The sequence below is a fragment of the Acartia tonsa genome, chromosome 7 (genome assembly GCF_053477335.1).
Source record: "Acartia tonsa isolate MP-2025a chromosome 7, ASM5347733v1, whole genome shotgun sequence".
Taxonomy (NCBI): domain Eukaryota; kingdom Metazoa; phylum Arthropoda; class Copepoda; order Calanoida; family Acartiidae; genus Acartia; species Acartia tonsa.
Window position 1 is genome coordinate 42,373,470 of NC_137266.1, and position 17,990 is coordinate 42,391,459.

The following is a 17,990-nucleotide window of genomic DNA, read 5'->3' on the forward strand; positions in this document are numbered from 1 at the left end:
TATTTGTAGAAGACTGGATGTAATTCGGTGCTAGACATAATTTTTCCGAATGGCTGAGAACTGGTTCTAATCCACCGAACATTAATCATTTTTGAATGAATACAAGAAAAAAGACTAGAGTATCCTTGATTAGTGCTGCATAACAACATTTCTGCCCGTTTTTCTGTTCATTAAACATCAAAAGTACAGTCACTGTATGTTTGTGAATGTTTGTTTGTCCGTCTCCTTTGTTTAATTTCGTTCTCATGATTGTAATTTTTATCGAATATCAGTCTCTGTTATAGATTTTTAGACCTCCCAAAACCAATATAATGAGTGTGTAATTTAGAAGGGATCTAAAGGAATAAGCCAATAGCTAATAAATTGTCGTACATCTCTAATGATAATTTACAAAATTACCTTTTCTGTATATTACAATTACTGGCTGAAACGTTTGAACACTCAACTTATTGAACATACCAATCATAATTCAATAAAAGCCCCCAAAGTTGTTGAGCCATATAATAGGAAAACTTTATCATTAAGCTTTGGGGATTTTTAATAAACATCCCATAGTCCCCACCCTTCCTGGTAATTTAGAAAATATCAGGAAGGGAGAAAACAATGGAGGTAAATTTAATCTACAATGTTTCTTATCCCCAGCGAAACTTTAAGAAAAAAAGGTAGCATGCTACCTTTTTCGATATCTATAAGAGTAGCATTTTGGCGAACTTTTGTGAGCTCGTATGATGGTAGCTAGCTAGTATTTGCGAGCTCCTACACTAGTAGCTTAATAAGTTAATACCTCATAATTTATTAGCTTTTCTGCTAACATTGGCGATCTCGTAAATACTAGCTGAAGAAAAAACGCGATGTCGATTAAATGTAGCATTTTATATAGTTAACAAACATTTACAAACGAACACACAATTAACCCATGATCAAAATTAATAGGAGAGAAATATAGTTTATAATTTTGCCACTAGGGACTCAAATAATTTGTAAAGATTGTTTTAATTCATCTGTTTTCAAACTGAAAACAATAAAAAATGGTAAGACATAAAATTTTATAGTGTTGATAGTCTCTGGTAATAAAATTATTTTTAAAAAGGCTTTCTTTTTTTGAAATTACAACAAATATATAAAATTATCTTAGTGATAGTTAAATTTAGCCAATCCCCACATAATCATTACACAATAAAGTAATAATTAATTTGTATAAAATGTAAAGTCTCTTCATCGGGCGATGAAGGGAAGACAATTCTGGTATACTCTCTCTCTCTGTAAATACCTATTTCCCTCTCTTTATCTCTATCCCCTATCTCTCCCTCCCCCTCTCTCTATCTCTTACCACCTTCTCCCTCTCTACATCTCTTTTCCCCTCCCTCTCTATATCTCTCTACCCCTCTCTATATCTCTCTCACTCTGCCCCACTTCCTAAAAATGGCCAAGTTGCCCCTCCCCCTCCCTATAAGTGCTTAGATTCGAGCATGTAAGAGTTCGTATAAGAAATGTTTCGAGTCGCCGTCGAGATCTCCTTTGACGCATTTTTAATTTGTGCTACTATTGTGCGACTTCGCTTCATACTCTGCCACGATATCGATGGCGACCTCGCATGCTACCTTTTGCTTGAAAGGACGATTTTCCAACGTTGTTCGCCAAAAAATTAGGTGTTGATTCATGGCGAATGGGATTCGAGGTAGCATAGGACTCTGTACATATATTGCACGAGCTCGTAGGCGACTCTACGGAGAAATGTCTTGCTGGGTCCCCAATAGGAATATCACCTGCGGCATTACTTGCTGAGATGGGTTTTTAAAAGATGCCGCGTTTTTTCTCGACATTTTTTACGCTATGAATAACAAGCGCGGCATTCGCGAAATCCAAACAGAGTATACAACTTAAGAATTCAAAATTTTAAAATTATTATTTTAGCCATTTGTATAATGTCTATTATAGCTCTAAAAAGATATATTATTTAATATGCAGCAAAAAAGGATTTAAGATAATTTGTTTTTCTTTTAAAAAGGCTGTACCAACAAAAGCAAAATAATTAAATAAATAGTTGTATACCCTTTTTAAATTTCGCGAATGCCGCGCTTAAAATTCATAGCGTAAAAAATGTCGAGAAAAAACGCGGCAATTTTTAAAAACCCATCTCTGATCTTGTATAGGTGTCGTGTTTGAGTTTAGAGTTGGTTAAAATAGTACTTACTTCTTGTTTTGGTCTCTTGACTGTAAGCAAAAAGGAGAAAGTCCTGGCCCTTAAACTGGCACATCTCATTAGGACTCTTAGTGAAAATTCGTGCAATTAAAGGACGAAGCCCAATCTGTCCCACTTATGAGAAAGACGATTCGTTTTTATCCCATCTCTTTTGAAGAGATTTTCTTCCCCCCCCCCCTAACCTTTTTCTTTTCCCTTAATATGATGTCATATAGGAATCGTCTTGCTCATAAGTGGGACAGATTGGGCTTCGTTAATTATAGAGTTGTTTTTTCTGCAAAAGTTGGTTAATATTCCCATGGGACCTATTGATAAGGTCTGTTTCCACGGATGCTGTCAACCGTCCCCAGGTATTAAAGCACTAAGACACAAAACTTTATGATTTTAATATTTTTTCTTTGTATAATTTTTTATCTGTTATAAAACAACAATGTAGAATATTATAAGCTAACCATCTTTAATCAAGCTTCAAATTTCAATTTTAATTTTTAAGAAAAATAAGCAAAAAAATTAGGAGATTATTATATTTTTAGCGGCAATTTCCTTGAGAGCGTTGTGGTATACCCCCCCAAAATAGTTTTAAACCTTTTAGTGACCTATGTGAAGGTACATTGTAAAGGAGAACCTTATCGGTTAGGTCGTAACACACAGATAGACAGACATACTGTTACTTTCATATTAGGATTGACTTCATTTACTTTAATATTTTGCCTTTTAAATAACATCAAACTTCTTCACTATTAAAAGCAATGCCATTCTATTGTTATAAATGTTCGTTTGTCCTTTTGTCTACATTCTTATTTTCTGTTATGGATGTTGTCATCGTTGTTGAAGAAGTTTTGCTTCTCTAAAACCTTAAGGACCACACCTCTTGAAATAGTGTATAATTTACCCATCTAATTACATATGCTAATTTTAAGCTTAAACCTGATAATAAATATACAAGATATAGAGGTCTTCTATGCAATGAACCCCTAGATGCTTCTAGGGTCTAGCCGATAGTCATAAACAACAGATTGTAAAATATTATTTGTCAGGGAAATCTACTTAAGAGATTTAAATCAGTCTAACCCATTTATAGCATCAGAATAAAATCATTTTTCCTCATAGCTATAAAGACAAACAAAAATTATCCTCTATAGCTAATATCTTAAAAGCTAAACCTATCTAAAAGGCTTTTCTGAACCAATTTCTTATTCAAAATGACTTCATTTTAACCATTTTACTATCAACCTTTAGAGTAGTTTTTTTATTAGGGGTTCTACAATTTAAAATAATTTTTTTTGATGGGTTTTGAATAGGTTAGGGAGAGTAATCACTAATCATCTTCCCCCCCCCCCTTCCCTTGCAGGAGAGATTGGACTGTAAATTATACTGGTACTCAATGTTTTTTAACACGTTCTCTCAACCATTGGCTTCATAACTTTGGGTACTTTTATTAAACAGCTGAGCCCCTAGCTTCTTTCGACTATATATTCTAAGAGATATGCAAGGGTAGACAAATGGCATAAAACCATACTGTTTCGGTACGCATGCCTTGCCGTACACGAAATCTTAATCTCCAAGCCCTCCGAATGACCAACATGTGAATGTTTACAAATGTGTATTTATTACCATGAAAACGGTGCATCTAAAACAAAAATATAAAAATTAATAACATAATATTAATGGTTTATTATTTTTGTATATCGAGGTTGCGTGATTTCAATTTAATTAAAATATAAAATTTCTAAAAAACTTTAAATTGGCACGAAACATATTAAATAGCATCAGAAATTGATAATTTTAGATTCAAATGATCAATAAAATTAAGGAAAATATTCGTATGTCAAAAGTTAGCAGTTAAATGGTCTATTTGTTGAAAAATTAATGTTTTAAATTTCTTCGTAAAAAAATATACCATACTACACTTATTATTAAGAATTAAGATAAATTCTTACCACATTATACGTCAAACTAAGCAGGAAGGCTTATTTGAGATCTTCCACGGATTAGAGCGCATGTATATCCATCCAATACATTATTTTTATTCACGTAGCTCTTCACATGGGAATCAACAAGAAAAAAAAATGTGCGCGCCTTTGTTTGTTTACAAGCTAAGCGCGGAGATAGTTAGGAATGCCGCGTAACACACTCATTCTCTGGAGTAAGGAAAAGGGAATTAATGGGTTCGAACTTGCCAGGGAATATAAGAAAATCATTCCAACACACACCCGTCTAGTCACTGGGAATCGAACACAATAACTCATCTTAACATCATGCGTGCAGACAGTGTCCACAAAATCACAATCTCATAACGCATAAATTACAAGAGTTTAAAATGGCATGGCCATCAGGCCTAAAATTAATTATGGTAACTTACGAACACCACAATAACTCAAACCGACTCCACTACCACATAAGGATAGGAATAAGGAATGGGAAAAGCATTCAACATTCATGAAATGCACATTTACCACTCACACATCTCATTAATCATGGCCTCATAATCTCAATTAAAGTTAGAATTACAGACCATGTAATTGCGAATACATGAATTAATAATCAATAGTACCTAAACTTTGATTAGGTACCTACATAATAATAGGCAAATGATTTTTATATTAAAAATCGCATCAATAATTAAATAATCAACTCAAACTTTTAATCAAAAGAAAGAAAGATTAAATAATGACATTCTTTCTACTAAATCTTTTTGCTAGAAAAGAAAAATAGAATTTTCATAAAAAACTTCTCAAAATTAAGCATTTTCTCCAGCGGAAAAAATACTCGGGCTTACATCTAGACATTCTTAGATAAGATAGGTAAATCCTTAAATCTAACATGTTTAATAAAATAGATACTTAAATCTAAACAAAATATGACTGTAAAAATCATCAAACATCGGAAAATTAAATTTCATAATTTTAAATCTTCGTGAATTAAAATTGCGTAAAATAAAATTGCAATTGAAATATGCAAATTAAATTACCAAAATAAAACAAAAGCTCAATTATAAGAAAAGAACTTCTCTAAATGCTGAGTTTGCAATTTCTCTCTGTTTTAAGAAGAAAGCAACTTGTACATATTCATACAGTCAAAATTAAGGCAATTTGGGGCCTCAGTTAGAATATACCCCTCAAGATACAAACTAACCAATCTTTCAAATATTAATAATGCCATGTTCCAGCTATCCTGACGGACGTTATGTCTTTCCATCACAATTTTTTGATACTGCATAATTTCCGACAGGATTTCTGGCGCAGGGCTCCATCAACTGAAAATAAACATAATTAGTGATGTTTAAATCAAATCAAAAATTAAAAGAATCATGAATAATTCAAGAAACTTTAGAATCATCAATCAAAGCAATCAAAATAAAATTATCTTATGCTTTAGTTTTGCCGTTCTGTAGTATGTCTGGCCGAGGTAACAGAGCTAAGATACACTATAGAGCGGTCTTATTAAGCTTAAATCTTCGAACTCAAAGAATCTACTTAATTCAAGACGAAAAAAATCTGCATTTTTCTTTAGGTACATCGGTTAAAAGGTAAAATAGAAATAATTTTAATATATATGTAATATTAAATTATCTATGTGATTATAATAAATCTTAAGAAATATTTATATGATGTAAAAAATCTCATTGTGTTACTTTTTTATCATATCGAATTTCAATCAAACAAGTATAAAAATGTTCGTATTTGCGTAGGTACCTAGGAAAATTTCCGCGAAAAAAATCCCTGGTCCCGGAAAGACTTGAATCATTGAAAAAACTTGTGTAAACGTATAAATAACTTAAGTTTGCATTTCAAATGAAAAAAATCTTGCGTCGATTTGAAAGTTTAAACGAAATTGCGTCAAAATTTGCGTTTTTTGTCTTTCGAAAAAAATATCTGATAAATCTACCGTAAAAATAAAATTCAAAGTTAAACAAGAACGATACTTATACTAAACTTTGGGTAGATTGATCTTGAGCAGACGTCTTGCGGAAGTCTCGTTACTCGTGGCGGCTGCGTCATCTGATAATTTGAACTTGCAAACCACGGTCCTCCCACCTGGGCGCACTTCTTCCACACGCCCCAATCTGAACTTCTTCATCAAATTTGTGCTATCGTCGATCAGCACCACGTCTCCCGGCTCGAGCAGCACCTTGTTGCTGCGCCACTTGACGGACTTGAGTAGCTCAGGCATGAGCTGCTCCTTGTACACCTGATGGAACTGACGGGTCAACTCCTCCAAGTTCTCCAGCCTCCTAGTGATGGGCTCTTTACAACCTGTCTCAAAGGTGCAGATTGCATCGTTGGTCCTGCCGCCTAACAGATCAGCAGGTGAAATTATTCTCCAGCAATTGACGTCATCTCCTTGGGTGGCATAGGTCAATGGCTTAGAATTCAGGACTCTTGCAGTCTCAGCACACAACACCAATAAATCATTGAAGGTTACAGTAGCACCAGCCAACTTCTTGTTCAACACACGCTTGACCAGCCCAACCTGCCTCTCCACAGTACCCACGAACGAGTGTGCTGCGGTGGGCACCAGATGCCATTCAAAATGCATTCGGGTATCCTTCAAAAGTTCATCCATAATTCGTTTGGCACCAGCCATATTGGTGCCTCTGTCTGTGGTAACCCTTCTAGGCATATTGTAAAACGCCTGAAGTTTTCTCAAGCCGACCAGCACGGCTTCAGTTGAATAATCAGTCAACACATCAACAAACACAGCCTGTGTAAATCTACAGGCCACAATCAACAACCAAACTTTGTACTTGGTCTTGGAACTCCTGGTACCAACGCCAGGCTTCGTAACTTCGATCGGCCCCGCAAGGTCCATATGCACCTCCTTGAAGGGCACAGAGGGCTCGACACGATCTGGCAGAATATTAGCAATTGCGGGACTCGAACGCTTGGCATATTCAATGGAACATGCAGCACAACTCTTGACCACTTTCATAGCCTCCATGCGGCCATGTGTGATCCATGCATACCTGCGGCTTTGCGCCAACGTCTTACGATGGCCTCCATGCCCCAATTCATCGTGGGACTGTTGAAGGATGAGCCGCGCCAGCCTGTTGTGGCGGCTGAGCAAGACAACACCTGGGCTGTCCTTCATAATCTTCCTGGGGCCTCCAGCAGCGGCCTCAAGAGCCTCATCTCCTCTCCCGGACATTTTCAATATTGTAAATGTCCTAAGAGGATAACATCCATCATGACCCACAATGGGCCAACAAACCTGGACCTTGTGATGATACGGTTGAAGGGAGTCAAATTTCCCCTCGGCGTCCATGGTCATCTCCTTCTCTTGGTTGAAGGAAGTCAAAAACAGGTCACAAACAGAATCCATGTATGTATTTGTGAAAGTATAGTTCTCATAATGCTTAGAACTATCATTGTTGCTAACACCATCCTCAATTGTTGCAACGCCACGTTTCTTGACAAGCAGCGTTTTAAAGCAGTTGGCAGCCTTAAGAACTGCGGCAACAGTCCTCCTTGCCTGCCTGTAGGTCCTTCTTGCCAGGGACCTCCAGAAATCATTGTCCACTACCTGTGTGAACATTACCTTGAGCTTCGCCATCTTGGGATTTAGCTCGCTCTCGGGAATGGATGCATTTACCTCACCCGCCGTCTTAACGGGCCACTGGTCCTGTTCCAGGCGCAACCAGCTTGGACCTTCTTGGTATGTAGATCCAGGTTGTACATCCTCAATTGTACACAAACCACGCGTTGCCAGATCGGCAATGTTGTGCTGGGTTGGAACCCATCTCCAATCTTCAGGGCTCGTCAACTGTTGTATCTCGGAAACACGATGACTGTTAAAAACATTTAACATAACACTGTCACTGGATAGCTGAGCTAGGGCACAGCTGCTATCACTAAAAAATACTTTGCCAGAAATGTTGAAAGGTAGAGCTCTGGCTACAGTATCCACAAGCCTGGCCAAAATTAGACAACTAAGCATTTCTAACCTTGGTATAGACTCAATCTTCACTGGTGCGACACGTGACTTGGCGCAACACAAAACTACATCATATCCTCCAGGAACTGGCCATCTCAGGTAGGTGATGGCTGCATAGGCCTGGTTAGATGCATCGCAGAAACCAACAAGCATTGGAAGCCCCAACGGCTTATCAGGAACCATCGAACGTCTGAACGACACATTTCCAAGTGCCGAACGGTCCTGGAGGCTGGACACGAGCTCCGACCTCAACTCTCCAGGTATAACATCATCCCAGTTACATCCATGTATGCAAACTGAGCGCAGACAAAGCTTGGACTTAAGCAGCAATGGCGCTGCTAGACCCATTGGGTCATAAAGTTGTTGCACAATTCTCCAAACTTCACGTTTAGTTATCAACTCAGGTAGACTTCTCCAGAGATCCTCCAGGTCTAGATCCTCTAGTAACTTTCTACCCTTAATCTTCTCGCCGTGGTTGGCTCTGACAGGTAGGAACAACTTATCCTGTTTAGGGTCCCAAACGAGGCCCAGAACTTTTACACTGTCAACATCATCTCCAGAATAAACAACAGATTTAAACTTGAAATTGCCAGGTGCAATCATATCCTCCAGCTCTTGGACCAGCTGGACAGCTTCAGGTTTACTATTATGACCGCTCAAACAGTCATCCACGTAAGTACAAGTCTCCAATTTGACCGATGGAGGATCTTGATACAAAACAAATTCAGAACTGAGTGGTTGCTGAACATCTCTCCACACATCCTGCTGGGCTACAACGTCACAACCTCTAATTTTCTCAGATCCATAAACATCTTGAACATCCTGCTGGGAACGTCCACCAAAAATACGACCAGTGAGTCTGAGGGCGGTCACGGCCATATCTCCAGCCAGGGCCTCACCAAAGTTGATGGTTTTGGTAAGGTAGACCTCTGGCTCTCCATCAACTGTATCAGCGAAAAAAACACGTTTCAGCTGAGAATCTTCATAGGTAGCTAATAATGAATTATAGAACTTCTGAATATCAGCCACGAATGCACACTTAAAACTTCTGAACCGGATAAGATTGTGCATCAGAGTATATAATGGAACTGGGCCGTCCATCATAATACTATTGAGGCTTAGCCCCTTGCAGCAGAGGCTAGAATTAGCGCATATCCTCAACGGTGTGGAAATAGACTCTTTATATGCGCAGACTAGGCTCGAGTAATACACGGGCTTAGTATAAGCTAGGTCTTCTGGCGAAGCTTTCTGATACACTCCACGAGACACAGCTTCTTGAAACACTTGGCAGAAGGTGCTGTATTCACCTTTTTTAATCATTCTCTGCCGGTCACGTAAGCAGATCTTATAGGCCTGCTCTGAATTATCAAATAACACACTTGGCGGCTGCTTGTAGGGATATGAGGCCGTCCAAATATGGTTCTCAAGATCTAATGTCAGACCTTCTTCAATCAGCTGCCGCTTACGCACGTCCAAGGCGGACTGCCCGGCGGCTATGGCGGCGCAATGACGGCAGTTCTTACAACCGCTGCACATTGATGGCGGCTGTATCCCCAAACTCTCAGTACTCAGGAACTCCATCTTGCTGACCTCCAACTTCACAGCTTTACAGGCGACAGGATTAGCAACAGTCCTGCCATCTGCAGACACAACTAAATAGCCTGTACCAAATAAGCTTCTGTACAGTCTAGAATCACCAACCATTTTATCTGCACACGGGAACATAGCTGGTGTTAAATGGCCGATTAAAACATCAATCTTGCCGTCGACCATAGAAAAATTATCAGGCGTCATGTTGAAAATGTCGGCGGCGGCTGTAGGATCAATAGAACGCAACCCTTCTTCAGTACCAATGCTGGGCACCACCGCCGCCTCCAGAATATGTGAATTCCGGTTGCGGTCAACCAAACAAATCTTGACTGTAGGACATGCTTGGCTCTTTCCATCTGCCAGAGAAATAGTAGCTGTGCGACCAGTTGATGGCAACTCTAACTTCTTGGCAATGCTTCTAGAAATCAACGTCAAATTTGCTCCACTGTCCCACATGGCATTGACGGTGACTTGACGTTTGTCAGCCGCCAACGCCGGGACCTGCTGCAACATCAGCATAAAATTGTTCTTGCTAAACAATTGTGACTCATACACTGCCGCAACTTGTCCACTAGCAACCGATTCATGTAATAATGAATTATGAGGCTGGTTGCAACTGTCAATGGTACAGCTGCCAAGCTTATCGGCTCTGGGACAATCGGCCACCCGATGCCCTTTTTGTAAGCAGAGCAAACAGGCGCCTATCTTCTTGATGAAGACTTTGCGTTCAGGAACAGACATATCCCTAAACTTGGAGCACTTAAACAACAGGTGATCAGAGTTACAACCTTCCGACGGGCAAGGCTGTTTCTTCTTGGTCTTAGCTGGAGACCCAGGTTTACCAACGGCTGTAGCTGCGGCCGCAGGATTACCTTTCTTCTTGGAGGGGGTGTCTACATCGAATGAACACCTCATCAAAATGGCGCCACGCTGTTCCTCTATAATCTTCAACAGTTTAGGAATATTTGGGGTATCCATCGAGCCCAACGCCAGGTTGAGCTTGTCCTGGAAATCACGTGGCAACTTTTTGGATAACATTTCCAAAAGAATAATGGTCAACCACTGGCTTGTGGTGACTTCCTCATCATCATCATCCTTAGTCAGCTGCTCGAGCTGGCTAACTGCACCACCAAACTCTGCTAAGACTGTCACAATCTGATTGGAGTCCGACGGTTTAGGCTTCTTCTCCCATTGGTTGAAAAGGCAGAGCATCTGACGTGTTTTGGACTTAAAACGTGCGTCGAGGTAAGCCCATTGAGATTCATGTGATTGAATCTGAATTAACTGAAGTCTCAACTCTTTATTTTTGCAGACCTTTTCACTGCTCAACAATAACTGTAAATATGACGGGTCCTGTCCTACGGTAAGCTTTTTAAAATTGTCCTTGAAACTTACGTAGGCTGACTCTGAGCCGTCAAAGCTTGGAAGAAGACGTTCGTCGACACGATTCATATATCCTGGCGTGAATATAGAACCGGTGCCGAACTGTGGTGTGCCAAACGGCGACACAAATGGCGATGCTGCCGAAGCACCCGCCGTCGTTGTAGGCGGCTTCACAGGTTCAAGCTTAACCTCGGCCAGCCGTTTCATCAAAGCAGACAAAGTGTTTATAATTGGTTCTGGTAAGGGAAGGTATGACCCTTTAATAACTTTCACAATCTTTATGCAACGATCATATAGTTCAGCCTTATGGTCAGGCAAATTATCACCAACTAAATCAACAACACTTTGAATGTCACTGAGCTCCTCCATAGCATCTAGAGCATCTTTTAGAGCGTTATAATCTTTTTGCACAGTAATTATATTAGAATAAATGTCACTAAACTCCTCAAGCTCTTGGATTCTCACTCCAAGCTTGCTAAAACCGACCATAATGCTATCGAATGTCTCGAACTTGTCATGGACAAGGATTGACTCCTTAGTGAAATGTCTAACATCAAGCTCTGAAGATTCACTGACCAACTTCATCACTTTATTTAGTTCACTGGTTAGGGCCTCGACGGCTGGGCGCAGCCGTAGTCCCAGTTGAGCGCCTTTATTCTTTTTAGGACCCATGATTGTCACAATAATTAACTGTACTGATTACGATTATAATAGTGTGTGGTAAGGTATCACAACCAACACATTCACAAAACTTCACAGATATTTTCTTAGCCGCATCTGTTCTGTCTCGTTTTCATTGTTTCGGTACGCATGCCTTGCCGTACACGAAATCTTAATCTCCAAGCCCTCCGAATGACCAACATGTGAATGTTTACAAATGTGTATTTATTACCATGAAAACGGTGCATCTAAAACAAAAATATAAAAATTAATAACATAATATTAATGGTTTATTATTTTTGTATATCGAGGTTGCGTGATTTCAATTTAATTAAAATATAAAATTTCTAAAAAACTTTAAATTGGCACGAAACATATTAAATAGCATCAGAAATTGATAATTTTAGATTCAAATGATCAATAAAATTAAGGAAAATATTCGTATGTCAAAAGTTAGCAGTTAAATGGTCTATTTGTTGAAAAATTAATGTTTTAAATTTCTTCGTAAAAAAATATACCATACTACACTTATTATTAAGAATTAAGATAAATTCTTACCACATTATACGTCAAACTAAGCAGGAAGGCTTATTTGAGATCTTCCACGGATTAGAGCGCATGTATATCCATCCAATACATTATTTTTATTCACGTAGCTCTTCACATGGGAATCAACAAGAAAAAAAAATGTGCGCGCCTTTGTTTGTTTACAAGCTAAGCGCGGAGATAGTTAGGAATGCCGCGTAACACACTCATTCTCTGGAGTAAGGAAAAGGGAATTAATGGGTTCGAACTTGCCAGGGAATATAAGAAAATCATTCCAACACACATACCCAGACTTGTTCATAAATATAGAATAGCCTAAAATCATTTAAGGATCCATAAGAAGCTTCATTAAAAAAGAGAATCATATCGGTTATGCGGTTAACGAGATTCTTTGCTTCAAACAAAAAAAATCTTACTACTTTATAAAATAGGACTAGAAGTTTCAAAACTTTTCCACAAAACTTAATGCTAAAGTTGGCTGATATTTACATCGCCACAATAACCAACATTCATACGAAGGTTTCAGGCTATTTTCCCTTAACATTTTGTATCACTTATTTTAGACTATGGGAAAATTTAGATTTTTACATTATTCAAATTTTTAGTAATTAATAGACCTTAATTTTATATCAATCTTGAAAACAAAATTAAAATCTTATGTAGCACACAGGGAGAGATGGGCGGTTGGATTGAAATTTATGAAAGTACCCAAAGCTCATCAAACATGTTCCCTCATTAGTAAGCTTAAATTATTTAGTTTCTTATTAAATCTTAATTCAAGCTTTTCAACCAAGAATTTTAAACTATAGAAGGGGTGATTTTGTTTATCGTCATAAGGGATGAATATAAATTCATCGTCCATTGTCTTATCCCTAAAGATCCCTGACAAAGGAGTGGTTCTGCTTTATCAACAAAAGACTCTTATATATTGTCATTTTATAAAACTTTATTTCGATATTAAGTCAACCATGACCTTTTTCATCAGGGTTCGGAAGCCGCGCCTCAGCCGCGCATAAGCCTCAGTTTTAAACCTGGTTGTGAGCAGAAAAAAAAATTCAGAAAGAATGATTGTCTGCTATAGAGCAGTTTTATACATCCAGCTGAATTTTATAGTGATAAAATGAAGATTTCACTGAGGCTTACACGCGGCTTCCGAACCCTGTTTTTTTTATTTAATGTCATATTCCTATATAAAAGTAACAGAATGTTTGTAAGTCTGTACCGAAAGATCTCACTAACCGCACTTCACTACTTATGGATGTTGACATCCTTGTTTTACATTACAAATACAAACTACGATTAAATTGTTGTAATATTTGTGATTTAAATCAATTCAAATCGCTTAATAATTGTTTAAACCCTGTCTTTCCAGCGAGAGAAGGGACAATGGGATATTTAGTACATTGGTCCCCAAAGTTTTATAATAACATTTTCTTATTCGTTGGCTTAACAACTTTGGGGACTTTAGTAAATTTTGATTGGTTGGTTAATAAAGTTAAGCGTTCGAACGTTTTAACCAATAATTAAAATATACGGAAGGGTTAATTTTGTGTATCATCATAGGGGATGTACATCAACTTAACGGCCATTGTCTTATCCCCTTCGATCTCTGCCATCTTTCACTCACCCCCCTCTCTACATTACCTCCATAAAAAATGTTCAAGTGCAGGAACTAGATAATCCGCAAATGGTATTTTAATCCTGTGCACACACCTATAAGGTGTCCGACCAATGCTGCATATCGTCATTTCAGAAACAGGGTTTCATATATGCAAATATAAAAGATTTGTGGGGGAGGGGGTGGACATAGCAGACGATTAGTTGAGTATACTACTAGAATGGGCAAATAGGAAGGGTTAGATTGTGCTGTGGCTATAATTTGAAATTCTGATGATTTATTGGCATGACAAATTTTGCGGGAGTGATTACACACCTACACTAGAAAAAAAATATATATTTATGGTGTCCCTTTACATTTGTTTAAATAATTTTCAGCAGTGTTCAAAGTGTCTGTGTCTGTCTGTCTGTCCTTCTGTCTGGCTGTCAGTAATGCTAGGGTTGTCCGATGTTTACTTCTAACCTTTCTAAATTGAAAACAATTGAAAAAATGAAACTATTACTCAGGATACCCTTACAAGGTTGGGCTCAAAGCCATATATATCAATGGGGATATGGCGAGCCTTCACTTCTATAGGAAGTTATCGTCCTTGTTCTACGAAATAAGCTGGTGTATATAAAAAATAATATTAGTTGTAAAAATAAAGATTTTTCTGTTTCCCTTTGACTTTTCCCATTTGCTGAAATGATTAAATTGAATTTAATGCAAATTACAGACATAAAAACGGACGGACACACATGGATGACGTATAGAGTAGCATTACTAGGATTCAGAATAAGTGGATCAAAATCTGCTCAGGTTTCTTCAGTTGTTATCGAGATCTTAAAGGACAAACAAAATACTATACTGCAAACGTAGTCTGTCCGTCTATCTGAAGCCTGTATGGGCGAAGACCTAGAGGTTAGGATAGAAGCCTCCAGTTTATATTACAGGATTTAAAGATTAATTTCATTTATGTGTATGAGCATTCCATTTTACATATACAACAGAAATACCTATTTACATTGTTCAGTAATTCTTTTAGATATGCACGTACGTACGTGTGTATCTGTATATGGTATGGAAATGATACTGCTAGTGTTTGTGAGTAGCGAAGCTACTTTATAGTTTACTTTGTCTGTCAGTCAGTCCGTAGGGCTACGGGGGATAGTGATTTTCTCGATGCTGTAATGTTCAATGATGATTCCTATGACATATATGCATGTAGACTATACACTGTTTTGTCCGTCTGTACGTCGGTTGTGCCTCAAATGATCGTTTGAAAGGTTTCGTGACTTTTAAGATAGGATTTTGTATTTAATCACTCATTTCTTTTAGACTTCAAATTTCCAAACATTCATTTTAAATTTCTAAGTATTTTATTAAATCAATTTTTATGATTTTAATGGCAAAATTTAATAAAATAGAAAATTAAAATTTTGCGAAACCTATAAATGGAAAAATATATTTCATTTTTGCTCCAAGAAATTCCTTATCTTCCCTCCCATCTACTTTAAAAATAGTTTATTTCATTTGTTTAATCATCTAAATTGACCTTTTTTTTGTAAATCTATAATACAAAGTAGTACGATGTTTGTCTGTCTATCTGTCCGTCCGTCTGTCTGAAGCTTAAGATCTCAGTAACCACTGAACCGATTGGGCTCTACTCTTCAGGGTATATACCTACTGGTCCTGTGATGGTTTTAAGATATTTTCTTTGGAGATAGGACACCCCCAACCCCTCAAAAAAATGAAAAATCCCCCCCCCAAAAAAAATTTCTTTTTAAAACTAAAATTAAATTGCTTAATTTAATTTAATTTTAATTTTTCTTTTAAATTTAAATAACAAAAAATAGGTTGATCAAACCTCTTGGGGCAAAGCCCCTAGAGGCTAGGGGCAAAGCCGCTAGTTTAATTTAAAGTAATTGTTAGTGATTTAACAATAATGAGAAGTTTCTTGGGAAGGGAGGGGATATTGGGCTGTTTATTTCACTAGTCCCCAAAGTTTTATAACGTTTTCTTATTTGTTGGCTTAACAACTTTGATGACTTTTATTCAATTTCGATAAGTTGGTTCATTAAGTTGAGTGTCTAAACGGTTTAAGTACTTATTGTAATCTAATCAAAGGATAATTTTGTGTATCATCATGAGGGATGTACATCAATTTATCGGCCATTGTCTTATCCCTTAAGATCCCTGGAAGTTTCTAGCTTGTTATTGCTGCGCTACATATGCACATAATTGATCTTGTGTATACATGTAATGTATACACAAATATTGTCGGGTAGGCATTTAAATATTTGTTTAAGGATAAATGTGAATTTTTTTAGGCTTAAGTACATTTTTTGTAACAGAATACCGTACAAATTATTGTACCTCCTGAGACCTCTTTGACTTACTGCAGTGATCCTTCATTTGGATTGAATAGAACGTGTTACAAGGTTAAGTAATACCCAACAGACAACCAACTCTTTAAAGTTTAATTGCATATTACAGTTAGGGAGTTGAATCCATTTTTATAGAAGCAGAAATATAATCTTTGATTACGGTTTTGACCCTCTAAAAAACGTAATCTATCATTCCACTTTCCCCTCTCTTGGTGATGATATCATCAATGCCGATACGATTTTTGAAAGGTACCATTCCACTTTCAGTAGAGGCGAAACTGGAATGGTAAATTTATGTTTACATATCAGCGTATTCATAAACATTGATTTCCTTATTTAAATCGACATAATAGTAATGGTATATTCTAGTTATTATTTTTATTTTACATAAAAATTTTTAATTATAAATAATATTTTATACATTCCTACGATTAACATAATTTAAAAATAGTATGTATGATTTTAATTATGTCGATGTTAAAAGTTAAAATAAGGAAATCAATGTTTATGAATATGCTGATGTGTAAGTGGAATGGTACATTTCAAAAATCGTATCGGCATTGATGATATCATCGCCAAGAGAGACAAAATTGGAATGGTAGATTACAAAAATCATATCGGCGTTGATGATATCATCACCAAGATAGACAAAATTGGAATGGTAGATTACAAAAATCATATCGGCGTTGATGGTATCATCACCAAGAGAGGGGAAAGTGGAATGATAGATTACGTTTTTTAGAGGGTCAAAACCGTAATTAAAGATTATATTTCTGCTTCTATAAAAATGGATTCAACTCCCTAACTGTAATACCCTGGCCTTGTATACACTGTTTTGTAGTTAGCTACGAATGCTTATGGTTAAACGTACTCTAATTATTTGCGGGGAGATGGTTGATATCCACTTACATTTTTTTGTTTAAGAAAACATAAAAAAATCTTACTGGGATTTCTCGTAGGGGTTGAAGACCCCTGGTCCCCCCCCCCCCCCCAAACTAACCTTAATCACCTATCATACTTCGTTGAAAATAAAAGATGATTGGTCAAGCAATTAACAGATAACGAGATAATAACGGAATACAAAACTTTCTGGAGGATTTCTCTAGGTTTTGTGGTTTTTAGGATTAAAATTATCTTTATTTTAAGTTATTTATAATACAAAATATGAGGATTTATTCCGCACCTCTGTCTGTCTGTCTGAAGCAAAAGCTAACAGCAAAAGATATTACATTTTTATAATTATCCCTACAGATTTAGGATTTTTGAAAATTGTAAGTAGATAATCAACAGGTATAGGTTTCGTGAATTTTCTCATTTCTTTAAAATGAAGATTTTATCAAAATAATCTTATCCATGATCAAATGATGCACAGGGAAAGTTTCAATGAATCTGAAAATAGAGAAGCCTAAAACTATAACAGGACATATGTGAAAGGACAAAAAAATAAAGTCATTGCATTGTAGGAAGATATACGCACAGTGCGTTTGAAGGTGCTTTGACTTTTGTGTCAGAACCTAAATTGGGACATAGTACATTTCATTACCCTAGGTTAGGTAACTTCATTTCACTTTTCAACAAAATCTAAAATGCAACCGTTTTTGAGAAAATTAGATTTGAAAATTTCAATTTTCATCCACTAGGAGTTAGCGCATAATCATGACAAGAAAAGCAAAGATTATTTATTTGAAAT